Source organism: Excalfactoria chinensis, chromosome 1 (assembly GCF_039878825.1).
Source record: "Excalfactoria chinensis isolate bCotChi1 chromosome 1, bCotChi1.hap2, whole genome shotgun sequence".
Classification (NCBI taxonomy): Eukaryota; Metazoa; Chordata; class Aves; order Galliformes; family Phasianidae; genus Excalfactoria; species Excalfactoria chinensis.
The window spans coordinates 161,779,898-161,797,383 of NC_092825.1; the positions used below are offsets into that span (position 1 = coordinate 161,779,898).

Here is a 17,486-nt window from a genome sequence, read left to right on the forward strand (position 1 = left end):
CATAGTATCTATTTAAAATGTAAGCTTTACAGATGAGAGTGCTATTCTACATATTCCTATCAATTTAAACACTTTCATAGTTTAAAATAAACCAATGTATTTCTAGTTTAGTGCAGTTCTAGCATTCAGTGTTGTTATTTTTCTTTATTGGTCTTTTCTTCAGTATGAGTTTGCCATTCTGAACTGATACCTGAAGCTGATGTTCAGAGCAATATATAGAAACATTGCTCTCTAACCAGATACCATTTACATTCTGTGTAGTGGAGGTAGATTATTTAAGACTACTTTTTGTAGTGCTCAGTTCAGTTTTTCTCTGAAGTTCACAACCCAGAATTGTTAAGCTTATATCTTAGGTTGTGCAAACGTTGTTAGCAGTGCTCACAGTGTCAGTTTTCCTGGATGCTGTTAAGGCTGTCTGTTGAAGTTGCACTTTCTTACCATACCAAGGCAATCTGCAGATCTACCCTTTATCAACAGATGATTTTTTGTCTTTGCTCTTTCTGGAATGGAAATAAAATCACAATTACAAGCAATTAACCGATAACTACTTCTGAATTTCATTGTCTCTAGAGTTAAAAAATCTTCTGTAACTTTTCTTAATGTGTAAAAATCCAGAGTGAAATGAACACTGGGATGACACCATGACAGCTGATGTGCATCATAGTCTCAGGCCAGTCTGTTCACTCAGTTCATTGGTGCTGTCATCAACGCCTGTATTTATAGGCTTTTCTCCTGCCTGAAGCTGTGATGAGCCCAGCTGTCACACTTGAATACACGGGGTATGTAAATCTGCATGTTAAGGAAGCATTCAGAAATATTGGGAACCCATCTTTTCACTTCCGTGTTGTTCTTATATTGCTGGGTCTGGCTAGCTGAAATAACCCTCCTTGTTCTGTTGTACTGGTGAAGAAAATCCAAACAAAATGTTGTTTCTTCTTCCTACGACTTCCCTTCCTCTGGAATGAAAATAAATGCTATGAGATAATGTGTGTTAGTTATGTAAATGCTGTTCTTCATCTGGTTAGATTTACCTCTCTTCCCAATTTTCTGTCTGTCTCTTCAGTTTCTACCTCCAGTCAGAAGTATTTGTGATCTCCACTTTTTATCCACAAGATTGTTAATTATGGCCTAGCATTTAAGAACCTGGAATGCAACTAGAAAAATTGCTGGCTTGCATGATAGTGGAAGGGTCTTCAAGAGTATGCCAGCCTAATTTATATGCTTTGCAAATAGGTTCTGTGTGCACATAAACAATTGCTTGGCATACAGCAGCAGCTTAAGGATATGATGTTGGAGCCTGGCTTGATTTCAACTAGTGCATTATTATCTTGGATCAAGCTGGTATGCCAATTGTCTCACATTCCAAGTGACAGCAGCTACATTCTTTTGAAATACAAGGAGGATGCTCTAACATGAATGGATTCTTCTATGCAATTCTAGCACTCAGATTTTAATAATTTGTGGGTATCAATGAACTGATGAAAGATGCACATTTAATTTCAGAATTTTCTTAAAACCAAATTAAATCTAATCTTCCTGTAAATTCCCATAGGGTCATACGGCCCATTGCAACAAAGGAACTTTTGGTAACCCTCCAGAAACTGAGAGTCAGGATTCAGTGCTGCTACTGTTCTTCACTAAGGTCTCTCTTGATACAAAATATATCCAGACCATTTGACAACTCACAAATATACCAGTGCGTACCTAACCAAGTGTGCCAGCCTCATTAGACAGAGAGAACAAAAATTTCAGCCTCAAATATATATTTACAGAACACAACTGTTCCAAGAAGCGAAGTGCAATGGATGTGCGAAACGAGCTGGCTGCTCACTCCATCTGTGTGCTTCAGAAAGGTCAGCTGGAATTTGGCATAGTGTGTATATTGTGGCATCTTGCAGAATGTCACATTGCTTGTGTTGACTTCAAGACTAATTTCACTGGTGGCAAATGGGTATTTAGTCCTTCTCTTTTTCCTCAAAAACTGCTGTAACTGACTATTTGAATTTATTTACAATGACAGAGATGCATATTTTTGAAGGTAAATGCAAGTAATGTGCTAAATATGAAAAACACTGGTTAAAGTGGGAAAGGCAGTTGCCATACTATGGTACCTGTGAAACTGTACTGTCAGAGGGCTTCCTCACTGTGAATGCTGAGGGGATAATATGTTTGTTTGATGCTCTTGAGTAAGTAAAAACAATGAGTTTTGGTAGATACAGAAGATTTCCTTGTGGTAAAGGAATACTTTTTGGCAGTTTTTATCAGCATGATTTTCATGCAATGTTTATATGTGTGAGTAAAGATTTTTCAGATAATGGCTGTTTCAGATAGATAGGAAAATAGTTCTTCAGCTTCTGTCACAAAGACTATCAATATACATGAGAGCGCAGTTGGCAGAACTTCAGAATAATTACCAGATTTTAATTTATTTTCTACTTTTGCATCATCTACCATCCTCCTCCTTCAAGAGGTTACAGCATAGACTGGGAATAAAACTGCCTTCTGTGTGCATACAGCTTTCAGGTACTTTCCAGATTCTCCTTTGAGTCAGATGCAAAATGAGTGTATTTTTGATCAGCTGTTCTCAAGTGGGCTAAATCTCTCTATATTGAAGTTTATTTATGGGTTAAAAGTACTTGAAAAATTTAGGTAAGCATTTTTTTCTTCTAGAAAAATTTAGGTGATCCTTTAAATTTTTTTCTAAGATGCTACTAATTTTAACCCTTTTTCACTTGAGTAACCACTTTTACTTTTCTTAGGGTGTCATGGATATCCCAAGCCCTACCAGATGTCACTGAGAATGTACTGTCAGTTCTTGAGGATATAGGCTACAGCCTCTCCCTGCTATGCAAGGTGTTAAAATCCAGTATCTGCTTAACACTTTTTCTGAGGTACTCTCCCACAGCTATGTATACAGAACAAGACTTTTCTTGGCCTCTCATGCAGTATTAGAGATAAAGGTAAAAAAATAAGGTACGTACAGGTATGACTTGAAGTGAAATGAGGAATTTCTGTAGAATAAAAGCTCTCAGCTTTGTGTCACTATGACTTTATACTGACTAGGACTTTATAAGTAATGATAGTGATTTTCTTTTAAAGCGGGCCTAAAAATTCAGATCTCGCAATGACAGTGGTATGGAGTGATAAATCTGTATTTCTTTATGCAACCTGCAGCCTGCAGGGCTTACACTGTTGTAAAATTCTTCACAGAAGAACTGTTTTAAGCATCTCTAGAAGCAAGGGTGCATCTATAGAACAGCTTTTTCAGCAAGAGCATTGAGGAAACAGCCAACAGAGGGCACTGCTCTGGAGAGATCAGATGGCTCTATGTTGTTCTGCCTTGAGACTGAAAGGCAAAAATGACTTGGAAGCAGTAATGCTGTAATAAAAGCACACTGTGTCCATCAAATATCTGAAGCTTTTCTTGGCAGGGAAGTCAGCTTCCAGGGAGAGACATTCTCAACTACTTTGAACCTCTGAGGTAATTGAGTCCTGCAGGGACGAGCATGGCACGAGTTGACATTAACAGCTGGAAGTGATGGCTGTGGTAAAGCTCGGTGGGAGGGTTCCTTGTCACACTGATGGTGATGCCTTGGACACTTACTACAACTCCCTTTTCCTCTTTGGTTGTTTCAGAAACAATAAATGTTTCTTTCATGCTGCTATTATTGTGAATGGCTTATGAGCTTTCTCTTCATGTGAAAACTGTAGCCCTTTCTTTCAATGCAAAATGAGAACAATTCAAGCCCTGTTCTTTGAGAAATCATCTCTTCAAAACCCTGGGTACATGCAAAACGTGAGCTTCCTGTTGGCTGCAATGGCTTTGTATCTCACTGGGACTCATGCCGTTTCTTTATGGCCTTGCCTCACAAGAAGACTTATTTGCTCCATTTTGACTTGTATATGTGCTCCTGGCTAAGACGAAATTCTGTTGTGCTGTTTACCTGATACCAAATTTGGCTACCTGGTTTTTATCTAAGTAACCCTTAGAAAATAAATGCTACTTCAGTGATTCCTCATTTTAATGAACCACTGGAATACTTCCAAGCTTTTCTATCAGCTAAAGAAAAGAAAGAAAGATGAAATATCTATCCATTTTCTCTCTTATGTGGCCCATTTTACAATCACTTTTATGTGTTTACAAACTCTGCAGTCCCTGATACAGTAAATTGTTATAAGGATGCAGTGATGTGTATGGGATAGGTAGGGACAAGAAGAGGTCACTGGGCATTTGGCAGAAGTAATTTCAGTGGATATCAACAGGCAAAACCAAGAGCAGAATATATGCAGAGATGAGGATAGGAATTCCAAAACTGAACATGATCAGCAAATGCTTCCTGCCTGTCAGCTTAGAGGAGGACAGAAGGTGGAGTGGTAGTTACAGAAGCAGGAAAAAAACAGGATATCTGACTTCATTTTCCTTTGCTAATTTTGCCTCTCTGGAATGCCTGCTTCAGATCTTAAAAACAAAATCTTCTTTTCACCTAAGTCCAGTTTTCACATTACTACCTGTCTAAACAACTGCCTTGATAGTGGTCATCATGAGGCTGCTCCATCCTGGAGCCACCAGCCATGGAACAGGCAGGCCATGTGAGCAGGTGCTTTCATTTCCCCATTCCTTGTTTAGGTCAATGCAGTACTCTATCTATTGGAAGAGATCTAGTAGATTCTCAAAGCTTTCTCATTCTTTCCTTTCAATTAAATAGTTGGAGAACTTTCTCTTTTTAAGCTCTACCATGGTTAAATTTCTCCTCTGCAAAAGAACATTTCATTTGAATTTTGTACATCATCTACTTTCCTTTCAGAATCAACCATAGAATATCCTGAGTTAGAAGGGACCCATAAGGATCATGAAGTCCGATCCCTGGCTCCACACAGGACCACTCCACTGCCCCTCCTTTCCCTGTGAGAAGCTGCAGCCATCACCAGGCCTCCCCTCAGCTCCTCTGCTCTGGATTGAGCAAATCAGGGGCCTCAGCTGCTTTCACCCCTTCATATCCCTATCCCTGCTCTACCAGACCTGAATGTTTCTGTCTTAATGTTTGAGGTACATCATTACTGAGAAACACACCCTGTGTCAGCCATATTACTTGTAAGCAGTAAATCAGCTTATCTTCCAACAAATTAAATCTGACAGTTGGCCTTTCATCAGTGCCTATCAAATGAACATGTCAGACTGTTCAACTCATTAACCTACTGCTTAAGTCAGAATCCAGTCTGGATTTCATATGAGGTGAGGTCATGACAGCCTTTTAGCATCAGTCTTTTCAAGGAAGTTCCTAAGGGCTCTCCTCCTAGGAAAAAAGATTTGAAATGACCTTCCTTCCATTCAACCCAAATCCTTTCTAGGGAACCTACATTCATGGTAATGACAACAGAGAAGTGCAGGCAAATGACTTTGGAAGGGTGTGTTTCTTGTTGGCTGGATCTGTGGCTGTAGCATTATGGTTTATGTTATAAAATGAAAAGTTGAAAATAAATTATTTTGCAGCCACTGAGCACTGAGCACCTTCAGGCTGTAGTGCTTTAGTCTATAAAACCTTTTATCTAGATACTGAATCTGGGCATATGGATCAATTGCTTCCTTCCTGTCCTTGTATGTCTGCATGGACATAATTCTGTAAAAGTGAAAAAGAAGCTGTAAGCACAAAGGAACTTGTTTCTGAGGAATAGCTGGGTTAAGAGTTTTCAGCTGAACAGTATTGAATGTGGGTCAAGCACAAGTGACTTCAGTTTGCTGAGTTTTGGACAATACACAATATTAGTCTTCCTAAAACATTTATAGACTAAACTGAAACACATATTGATGAGGTAATAAAGTGGAATATAAACAGAGCTGCCAAGTCTTTTAATTGAAAGGTAGGACATGAACAACTGACTGGTGTCTCATACTCCCCTGGAATCCTCTTTACTGTGTTGTGGCTTTTCTTTGATCCTTTTGCTTTTGATTAACTCAGCCTTTATCACAGGAATGAAGTCCAATGTGTGAGACCATGCCTGGGAAGCCTACAGGTATGTCTAGGTAATAGGCAGGTGAATTTCTGCAGGTGAAGAGTAGATGTCAATGCAGTAAAACACTTCTTTTATTCCTTGCAGAAGCCTTGTGTTAGTTACCACAAGTAAATAAAATGTCATTGGTCCAAAAAAAGATAAAAATACAAATAAACAATTTGCAAGAATTTAAATGTTGGGAATTCTGCTTCGAAATAATACATTTCAAAAATCTTTATTTATTTGTAAATTATGGCTCATAATTAAATAGGTTAAGGTTATATTATTTTATTTTGTTTAAGGCAATGATATTCCTTGTACATGAAATATTTGATATGAATTACCCATAAGTTTGGTTTCAAGCTGTGGCAGGGGAGATTCAAGCTGGACATTAGGAAGTAATACTTCTCAGAAAGGGTGGTCAGGAACTGGAATGGACTGCCCAGGGAGGTGGTGGAGTCACTGACCCTGGGGGTGTTCAAGTAAGTGAGCATCATGGTAAGAACATGTTGCTTAGCCTGTAACAAATGAGAAGCTGAGAAGCGGGTGGTTGGAAGTCAGATCAGATTATAACAAAGTTCCTAAAGGTTCTGTGCTAAGGCCTGTCTGGTTTTTTGTGCTCATAGATATGTGGAAAGAGGGATCAGTGTTGAGTTGGCAAAATGATCTCCATTCAGAAAGTTAATACGAAAGCTGATGGCAAAGACTGCCTGTTCTACAGACATTTTAAGAGGATGTGGAAAAAGAATGGGAATTTCTTCCAAGGAGCTGAGGTCTCTAGAGTCATAAATAATGTTAAAGATAAACAGTAAATTAGTATTCACTATTTCTCATCTCATGAGTAAAAGGTGACAGATATGCAGTAGAACTTTGAAGCAGTTTCTGAATTTAATTCAGAAGCAAAAAATATTGTAAAAGCCATGTGTCATATTCAGAAAGAGATTGGTCACATTCATGAAGATAAGTTTCATCATGACCTATGAAGTGTGCATCAGTGTGTTTCCGGTCTGTTAGTCAGGAAGCTTGCATGTATATTTCCAGAGGCAGAGTGGATATTACACGGGAAGAAGTATTTAAAGAGAAACCATGTCCTGTGGGACTGGAGGACCCAGGGACTGAAGCATCACGATGACCCCACTTAGATCCTACTGGACTTAAAGAACACCTTCCCAGTCCTGATTCCTTATAACCCATCGTCCATTATGCTGGATTCCATCCACATCCCCCCAGCTTTCAACCTGGACTACCTCACTGAAATTTGAACCAGGAGACTTTCTCATTTTCATTTCCTTAGAACTGATTCCTCCTGCCTGCATCTGAAAGGTGTAATCCTCCAACAGCTGCTGCTAATCATTGGGTCTGTCTGGTGGCAGGCCAAAGGTTCAGCTCCCTTCGTGGCCATTTCTCCAGCTGCTGGCATCCCAATCTCTTGTCCTGTTTGCTGGTCAATCCAGCCTGAAGTTTGCCAAGTGGTCATGTGCAGCACACACAGCAGGCAGAGCACATGCACAGAGAAGTAACAGTCAGGGATAGACATTAGGAAGAAGATGGGATAAACTGTGGTGGCCAGGTGCAGGGCTTGTTCAGATGAGCAGACTGATTTGCTGCCTGCTGGCATCGCCATGCTCTTTTAATCCCTCTTTTTGGCCTTTTTCCCATGCTTATTCTTTCCCTGACTTCTCTGATGTCTCTTTGTTGTTGTGCCTGTCACAAGTAACAACCAGCCTCAACTAGTACCAGTTCTGCTATAGTCATAACAAATTTGTTACTTCTGGTACTGTTATCTAAGTCATCTTGGCCTTGCATGTTATTACTGATAAGACTGAGTTGTCCTGCTGCATTTGCTGAACAGTACTCCCTGAAAGGTCAGCTTTGCTTATCTATGGAGTTTGGTCATTGCTTCCCTTAAGTGCCCGTCAGTTCTGGCCACTCCAAGTTACATGTAACTTTGTCAGCTTCTCACACTGTTACTTGTACATCCAGCAGTTTCTCATGGTCTGTTCAGTTAAATAAACCTCAGATTGAGGTCTAGTCATCTGCCCATGTACCTTAATAAATCACCAAAAGCATTTTCTGTTCTTACTGGTTTTTCCTTTGACACTTCTGGCTCCTGTCAGAGATGATCTTGGTTGGTGAGTTGGGTCTTCTGGCAGACAATGACAAGCTGTTCTGTATTGTACAAGAGATGTGTCAGCTTCTTCCCTTGTGCGTTATTCACATTCTTGTACCTCAAATTATCTGTCATCTTGAAACAATAAGCACATTTTACACTTGCTTATGACTGTAATACCCAGGACGGTGTGTATTCCTGTTACTTAAGATAAAGACATTCTTCAAAAGTCCTGACAATTCCACAGTGAACATTATCTTTTTTTCTTCACAGATAATGGCACCATTACAGCTAATCAAAAAATCCACAGTGTGGTGGCCCACAGGTGGCCTTTGTACATCAAAATCAGTATTATCTAGAGAGCTTACCTAAAGATTCAGAAAAGTGACCGAGTCTTTAAATTATCTTTGTCAGTATAAGAAGTTATTTGTACAGGGCTCATGTTTCTGGACTGCTTTTCTGTGACTTTGCAGATGCTCTTTCCTGTGCTGGTTAAAAGAAATGCAGTAAATTCATTAGGTTTTTGGCAGATGAACAGGGAGAAGGATATTTTTTCTTCCAGGAGTGGGGAATTGCATCAACTTTTGTGTGAGTGCTGGGAGAAAAATATTTGAAAGGGCTCTGTAGAGGTCACTGACTCCTCTTTTCCAAGTTAGGAACAGCTCTTTGCATGCATTTATCTGAAGCCTCAACTGTCAAGAGATTCTGCAACTTCTCTGTGGGAATTTCAATTCCTTGCTGTTCTTGTTGTCAAGTGATTTTTGTGTTTTTGTTTTTTTTTTTTTTTTCTTCTGAAGATTAACCTAAATCTTCCTTGCTTATAATAAAATTTCTTCCTGTCTGAGCCACGTATATTTCCGGTGCTGCAGTCCCTTCAAATACAAACGCTTGTGACTAAGCCATTTTTCCCATTTTTCCTTCCAGACTAGAACAGCTCTGGTTTGCTCAGTTCTTCTCATGTCATGTTTTATACATTTTTCATCACTTCTTGTCTTTCTTATCTTTAAGACATCTCGTGGCACTGGAGTTCTGTTGTCCATAATACTAACTTGTTTCTAGTCTTCCTGGGCTGCTCTTTGGTCTGAACTAACTAGCACACTCCCATGTTGGAAAAATGTTCGATCTGCTTGTATAGGTATCACTTGAGGGTCCTGAGAAGCACTGAAGGATGAGTAGTGATCAATAAAATGTGATTTGCAAGGCATTTCCTGCGTATTATACCTGTCCCTGTTCCTCATAAATCTCAGCAGCAGCAACTTTATTATATTCATTTTTAGGTCACTGACAGAAAAAAGATGCTGTTAAACATCAGCAAACTCACTGCTAATCCCTGTGGAACCCTGCTGGAAATGCTGCCTTTTCAAGGTGATTTCCCAAGTGCAGTCACTGTTTAAGAATTGCTTTTTCAGTTAGCTTCATCTAGATATTATTGGCTTCACTACACAGCACTATTTTAATATTTTAAAGAAAAAAAATAAAACGTTATTCAGTAAGTCAGATGTCTCATCCAGGATTGTCTATTGTGTTTATGTAGTTACCTTCATCAACTAAAATTGTTATCAGAAATAATGAGTAAACAGGTCTAATAGAACAGAAATAACAGTAAAAACAGGTTTACTTGACAAAATAAGATATAGAGTGCTGCAGTGATCAACACTAATTATATTCTTATCTTCTACTTCTTTATTTCCTGAATGCATTATTTATCTCAAGATTTATATCAGGCTTACTAATGTACATCTACCAGTGTTATCTGAAATGGCTTTTGTTTTGTTTTTTTTATTGGTACCCTTCCAGTCTTTAATAAAAAATTTAATAATAGCTAAAGATCTATATATTAACAAGATTGCTGAAAAATAGTCTGATCTGTTCTGGACTTCTGGGTGCTGCTTACTCAGCTCTTTTGATTTTAAAAGGTTGTAGTAGATACTTTCTGATACCATCTTCAGTCATTTGGGAAATAGAAAGTAATCAGACATCACTTGATATGGTAATTTTCTGACATTTCTCAAATGCAAGATAGAGAAGCATTTTCTCCATATTATTAACAACTATTTCATCCTGATCCACAGAGAACCTACACTATTGTTTTTGTTCTTAATTTGCTTGAACATTTTCATTCTAAGTTATTGGTGAGAATGCATCTCTTTTGCCCTTCTCCTGCTAACTGACTTTCACTTTTACTGCCCTACTCTTTATTTCTTTTCTATTCGTGTGATTACAGTTATTTTAATCTACTTTTGTTTAACCACCAAACCAAGAGTAGCCCATATTGTCTTGGCCAAGCCTTAGGTTTTGGACAATGAATGAATGGTTGTAATATTGTTTCCTATTGGTTGTGCCTATAATTTTAAAAGAAATGTGTATGAAGTCATAAGTAGAAAACATCACATTCTGGAACTGCAAATGCTTGTTCATTCATTTCAAACAGGCTTCTGTTCACCAGTAGTCTTCAGATGGTGATTATTACTTCAGAGACAACACACATATATTGTCATTTAACTGTTCTTTATCCCAAAGATAAATTTAGCATTCAGTAAATCAGAAGATCCGCAGGTAGAATATTTGTTGTTTTATCTTGTTTTTTAAGTGAATTCTACTTTGTTTTTGTGAAAAGCCAGACACATTTCCTGTCTTGGTGTCTGAAAGTGAAAGCTCGGTCACTGTGCAGTAGTGGAAAATAGCATTGCTCATTCTGGTGGAAGGGAAGAAGAAGAAAATGGCAATTGAGATAAAGTCTGAGCTATCCTGGTCTCTGGGGAGGAAGTGTTTGGGTGACTGCTGAGGCAGATGGGCAAAGGGGCAAATGAGGCTGAGCTGCACTAAAATGTCAGATGTAGATGGAAAGGTCTTAGAGCAGCTATTTTTAGCATTTTTACTGCTCTTCTGAAAAGAATATTGTGGAAAGAAGAGAATAGAGGATGGAAATGCCTGCAATTATATTTCTTCATGCTACTCACATTTTTTAATCTGCCTTTCTGTATGAAGTGACATTTAAATAAATATTTAAGTATTCAGTAGGGTTCATCAGAAACTCGAATAAAGAATGCAATCAGATTACATTTAAAATACTACACTTTATGCTTGGAACTTTTTTCTCTGATGGAAGAGAGCTTTGATCTTAGAACTGAGATGTATCTAAAATACAATAAAAAAGAGTATGAAGAAAATTGGCTACACTTGTCCTGAGGTATAGATGATTGAGAGCTTCCCAACAGACTTCCCCATCTCAATATAAAGCAGCACAGAAAGTCCTGTTGACAGTGATCCAAGTTTCTTGTGTGTGTAAGCAATCAGGCATCTGTGTGCCTTCTCTCCAAGGCACTTGCTGGCAGGCTAAAGGTGTGCACAACTGTGACTCTTCTTCAGATGCCTGCATGAGGTAATTGCCTTGGAAAGTGGGGACTTACATGGCACTGTTTAACAAGTCAACCATTATAAAACTAACAGATAAGTTCTCTAGTCCTCCAAAGGGCCGTGAAGGTGAAGGAGGAGTCCTTTGGGAGTGGAAGGACATGGCACAGCCATCTGCTGCAGTCACTTCTGAGCACTGCTCCATAGGTCTTTCCGCATGAACTGTAATAGGGTGTATCTGTCCTTCACAGGCACATACTCAGCACCTTGTAGGAACTGTGGAAGGACAAAGAGTTGTCAGTATTGAAATAGCTCAGCATGCCTTCACACATCAAGGCTGATATACGTTTAGCTCAAATGTAAGCAGTCTTGGGCTGTGTTCTGTTAGTGTTCCAACAGCTGCGCTCCTGGCAGATAAAAGGACCAACTTTGCCCAGGGGTGCAATCAGGCCCAGCACTGCCAGCCTGCAAGGGAAGGGATTAGCCCCTCTGCTCTTTGCTGTATGGCCTCACCTCAAGCACTGTGTGCAGTTTTGTGCACGACAGTATAAGGACATGAAACTATTCGAGAGCCTCCAGAGGAGGGCGGCAAAGATGGGGAATGATCTAGAGGGTGAGACATAAGAGGTGCTGCTCAGATCCCCTGGTTTGCTCAGCCCAGAGCAGTTGAGCTGAGGGGAGGCCTGATGGCAGCTGCAGTTCCTCACAGAGAGAGGAGGGGCAGCACTGAGTTCTGCTCTCTTTGGCAGCGACAGGGCCCGAGGGAACGGCATGGAGCTGCCTCAGGGAGGGCAGGGTGGGGGTGAGGGTAAGGGTCTGCATCAGAGGGCAGTGGGCATGGCAATAAGATTGCCAGAGTTTGGACGATGCTCTAGGGCATAGGATTTGAATTTTGGGTGGTCCTGTGTGAAGCTGGGAGTTGGACTAAATGATTTTTGTGGGTCCCTTCCAGCTCAGGATATTCTGTGATTGATTCTTTGATTCTACAACAGTGGGTTATAGATAGTTTGTGCTCCCTGCCTCTATCTGATGCACAGTAGTAATCTGGGAGAATAAAATCAGTAAGTTCTGCAAAAGGTTAAGTTTCTGAATATAATATCATGATGTGTTTGTGAGTCTGCGCCTTTCTGCTGTGGTCATAGGAACACCACGTAGAGACTTTCACTCTTGTCTTAAATGAACAGACTGATGTTGGAAAGAGTTTCAATACTTCAGCAGTACGAGGCCCTCCAGGTTCCCAGAAGTGGCTGTTAGCACAGGGTGGGCATGGCCCCATTGCCTCCAGCACAGGCATTATGATGCTCTCTACCTCTGTTTCCTAGCAGTTGCTTTTCATTTTATTCTGTTATCACATTTGTCAGAAATAGAGAAGTCACAAAATTCTTTTGAAGCAAAAGAAAGAACATACAAAAATTAAAAGGCTAAGTTCACATTCTGGATCAACCTTTTAGCTTATACTTAATTATGTGGAAATGATGTCACACCTCTCTCTGTACATCAAGAAGTAGCTGGAAGCCTTACTAATAATGAAGCTGAAAAGCATAAGAAATACCAATTGCATGAGCTCTATTCTGTTCTAAATTGTCTCTTGAGCTATTTTAAATCTCATTACAACAGGAAAATTACCTTGCATAACAGCATGCACTGTAAGAATGTAAAGGGTTAGTGAGTAGAAAATGGCAGTCAAATTCCATCATAATCAGCACTGCTGTTTTTAGGCCAGCTGAGTGCTACTTCTCTAAGGTTTTCTATGGTTGCAATGTGATTGCTATCATTGTGATAGGAGAAGCTCATAGAAAGAAGTGAAATTCCTTTTGGCATTGCTTGAAGCTAGTTTAAAATGCTCCAACTGAACTGCAAAGTGAATGTGAGAAGGATTTCATATGAGGTCATTAGACTTAGTCCAAGTTTAACTTATTGTAATAATCTCTATCTCACCATTTGCATTACTTTCTATAAGAAGCAAAGTCTTCAGAAGAAATAGAGCTTTTGTTCCTAATACTCTCTTTAGGAAGCATTTTCTGTCACTTGGCATTTGATGAATGTAGAGGAAGACCTAGAATTATTGAGGCACGTATGCAGTTTCAGAACTGAAAGCCATTCCTGTAAGGTAAATTAGATGTTTGGGTAAATTCTTTACTCAGAGAGTGGTGAGGCATCAGAACAGATTGCTGTGGATGCTTCACCCCTTGAATGTGTTCAGAGTGGGGATAGATGAGGCTTTGGACAACCTGGTCTAGTGAGAAGTGTCCATGCCCAGAGAGTGATTGGATCTGAATGGTCCTTAAGGTCCTTTCCAACCAAAACCAACCTGAAAAAGAAAAGGCTCCAGGGGGACATTATAGAGGCCTTCCAGTACCTGATGGGGACCTACAGGAAAGCTGGGGAGGGACTTTTCATAAGGGTGTGTAGTGACAGGACAAGGGGAAATAGCTTAAAACTGGAAGAGGATAGATTTAGATTAGATATTAGGAAGACGTTCTTTACTGTGAGTTGGTGAGACACTGGAACAGGTTGCCCAGAGAGGCTGTGGATGCCCCCTCCCTGGAACCATTCAAAGACAGGCTGGAAGGGGCTCTAAGCAGCCTGGTCTAGGGGGGGATGTCCCTGCCTATAGCAGAGGGGTTGGAACTAGATAATCCTGAGAAAGCATTAAGATACAGTTACTATTCTATCTCAGACAAATGAACACATAACGTTCTTTCATCCTCTGTTCTGTGTCTTTAAACTCATGGAGGCTTACATCAGAATAGTCTGCAAATCTTAGTTAAGAAGATGGAATAGAACTGTCCTCCTATTTCAAAATAAAATCTTCTGAAATCATGGTAACATTCACAGAATCACAGAATTGTAGGGGTTGGAAGGGACCTCTAGAGATCATCGAGTCCAACCTCCCTGCCAAAGCAGGCTCCCTACACCACGTTGCACAGGCGTCCAGGCGGGTCTTGAATATCTCCAGAGAAGGAGACTCCACCACCTCCCTGGGCAGCCTGTTCCAGTGCTCTGTCACCCTCACTGTAAAGAAGTTCTTGCACACATTCATGCGGAACTTCCTATGCTGAAGTTTCAGCCCATTACCCCTAGTCCTGTCCCCACGCACTACCGAAAACAGACCAGCCTCGCCACTATGGCTCCCACACTTCAGGTATTTATAAACCTGGATCAGGTCCCCTCTCAGCCTTCTTTTCTCAAGGCTAAACAGACCCAGTTCCCTAAGTCTCTCCTCGTAGGGGAGATGCTCCAGACCCTTCACCATCTTTGTGGCCCTCTGCTGGACTCTTTCCAAGAGATCCCTGTCTTTTTTGTACTGGGGAGCCCAGAACTGGACACAGTATTCCAGATGAGGCCTCACCAGGGCAGAGTAGAGGGGGAGGATCACCTTCCTCGACCTGCTGGACACACTCTTTTTAATGCACCCCAGTATGCCATTGGCCTTTTTGGCTACAAGGGCACACTGCTGGCTCATGGCCAACCTGTCGTCTACCAGTTTTTTTTGTCAAAAAGAGACAAACTCTTTCTTTCTTTAGTCAACCATGAGCTCATAAACCATTCTGACAGTAAGATCCAGATGAGTAATCCCTGGAAAAAGCTACTAAAGCTCAAGTTCTCATGTAGAAAGGTCTTGGCCTTAGATTTTTCTGCTTTTATTGGATTGTCTTTCAGCCTTTATCCCTTACTATATTACTCCTTGACATCCTTTGTCCTGCTCTTCTCCCCATCTAAATTCTGCACCTGAACCTCTGTGCTCCAGGCAGTGGCACAAACTGCACTCTCTGATGCTTGCTTAGGGTTAGCTATGGCATTTTAGTATTATCCCTGTATGAATCTCTTTGAAATCTCTGGCCCTACAAAATGAACTGGCAAATATGTAGGGAACAGAGAGGGAGGAAACTTCCCTTTGTCACAGGTTCCTGTTCTCTCTGGCAGAGGAAAAGGGGAAGACGAGAAGAAAAGGATCTGTACACCATACGCTGGTTGCAGGCAAGACTGAAGCTCTGACAGTGCAAGGCAGTTGCTGGATGGCAGCGATCAGTAGGATAACACATCTGCTTTGAGCTTGTGAACTGACTGTGGTTCTGGAAGAGAGAGGGAGAAATAAGGACTTATTTTTGGTTAAGGAAAAATACTAGATAATGGAAATGAAATCATAGAGACTGTAGATTCTGCATGTTGAGCTTGAGTGATTGGAGCCTGATTGCTTATCAGGACATTGCAATACAAAGATGAAAAATGAAGGAAAAAAAAAAAGACATTTCTTGTGACCTCCTTCTGGTCCTTTGGCTACAGAGAACAGCCTCCTGGACAGTAATTGTTTTCCTGCTGAGCTGCCCAGTCTGTATAGGCACTTGTACAAAAGCAGTTGCCATCATGGAAGGAAAAGGAGTTTTCCTTTTCTGCCCTCAAGGTGATATACCAGCATTTCTGCTAGTTCTGAGTGGCTAAGGACTGAATCTAGGCTTTCAGTGTAGTTTGGATACTTGTTTGAACTAGCTACTGTGGGCTCCATCATCCATCCCTGTTCTCTTGTGCCCCAGGATATGCCTGACTTCAGAACATGACCAGCTTTTGCCCCATGCTGGGCAGTCAGAACTGGAGTTTTGCTGTAAGAAAGGAGCAGTGACTGTAGTATTCTGGTGCTTTTACATCCAGTGGATGACCTCTCTGTGACCATAGTTTGTAACTTTTTCTTCCACTGTGATTGGAAAAAGATTAGAATTTAAATTTTAAATATTGAACGCTGTCAAGTGTTATTAGAGCATCTTCGGTATCTTTTTTCTTGGAGGTACATACATATTTAGCTTTTGTTTAAAATAAAGCTGCCTGAATGTATTAAATGGGCTTTTTTCCTCCATCATGCTGTGTGCAATGCCAGGTCTTACTACTATTTATAGTTCGTATACGAATGCATTCATGTGTTGGAACCAATATTTGATTAATACTCATGAAGTTACTGCATTGATGTTGGCAGGTGTTATCCCTATATTACACTGGGAAGCGAACCACTTAAAGATGAAATTGTGGTGTTTCAAATGCCCTCTGATTCTGAATAGCCAGAATGGTGTGTCTGTGTCCTGGCTCCCAACTGTGCAGCCCTTTTTAACAATCCTTTTAATAGCATAGTTTCATTGTGTTCACCAGGCTTTGCTGCGATACCACCATCTTTCCCTTCAGTCTACCTTGATTCATGCATAGCTACTAACTTTCCCAGCAAATGAAGAAGGTTCCTATAGATAATAGCTTTCTTCATTATCCTCTTCCAAAGGACTCATGCTCAGGGGATGAGGTACTGTATGATCATATAATTAAAGACTATGTATAATGTCCATTCCCCAGTAGGGGACTATTAGGATGACAGCAGCCACAGCCTCCATATCCCAGTTCTGATGCCGCAGTAACATCTGGTGGCTGCAGCAGCAATTGCATGTGCAAAAAATGGTCTTTTCAGGTTCTCCTGCTGTTAAGCTGGGAGGGGCATATCATAGCTATTAATTCTTTGTGCCTTATGGTGGTAGAAATTGCCCTATGGAGGTGGAGTGATAGAAAAGGTTATTCAGTTTTAATAAACTCCTGCAATAATGCATGTGCACCTTAAAACCTGAGCAAATTGGAGTTCTCAGAGGCAGAGACATTAAGTTTCTGTTTGTGGTATAGCAGTCCCTGCTCCAAAGAATGGAAGGACTAAATCTTCTACATAGCACACTTGTGAGCTGAGTTTTATCATAGCTGGTTGATAACAGCTGAACAGCTACTGCTGAGGCTTCCCTGCTGTTTTCTAGGACTGACGCTGGTGTGAAAAATGTCAAGTGGTTTTGGGTCTCAACATGGTAATCAGAGATGATCATGTGGAAGATATCTAATCTGTACACAGTGCAGCCAGCACCACACATTGCATAAATTCTCCTTTCTGCAGAGAAGACAACATTAGGAAAAGCAGGTTTCATGTAACAAAAATAAAATCTCTTTCAGAAGAGCGGTAGTCATTTAAGGTTTGCTTGTTCTGATTTGCAGTTCGTGATCAAGAAGATTTGAA

At 40.4% G+C, this 17,486-nt stretch overlaps 1 protein-coding gene across 3 annotated transcripts in view; it reads left to right on the forward strand.

Moving 5' to 3' along the window:
* DCLK1 (doublecortin like kinase 1) overlaps nucleotides 1–17,486 on the forward strand; it is a 232,427-nt gene that overhangs the window by 76,567 nt on the left and 138,374 nt on the right. The window lies entirely within an intron of this gene.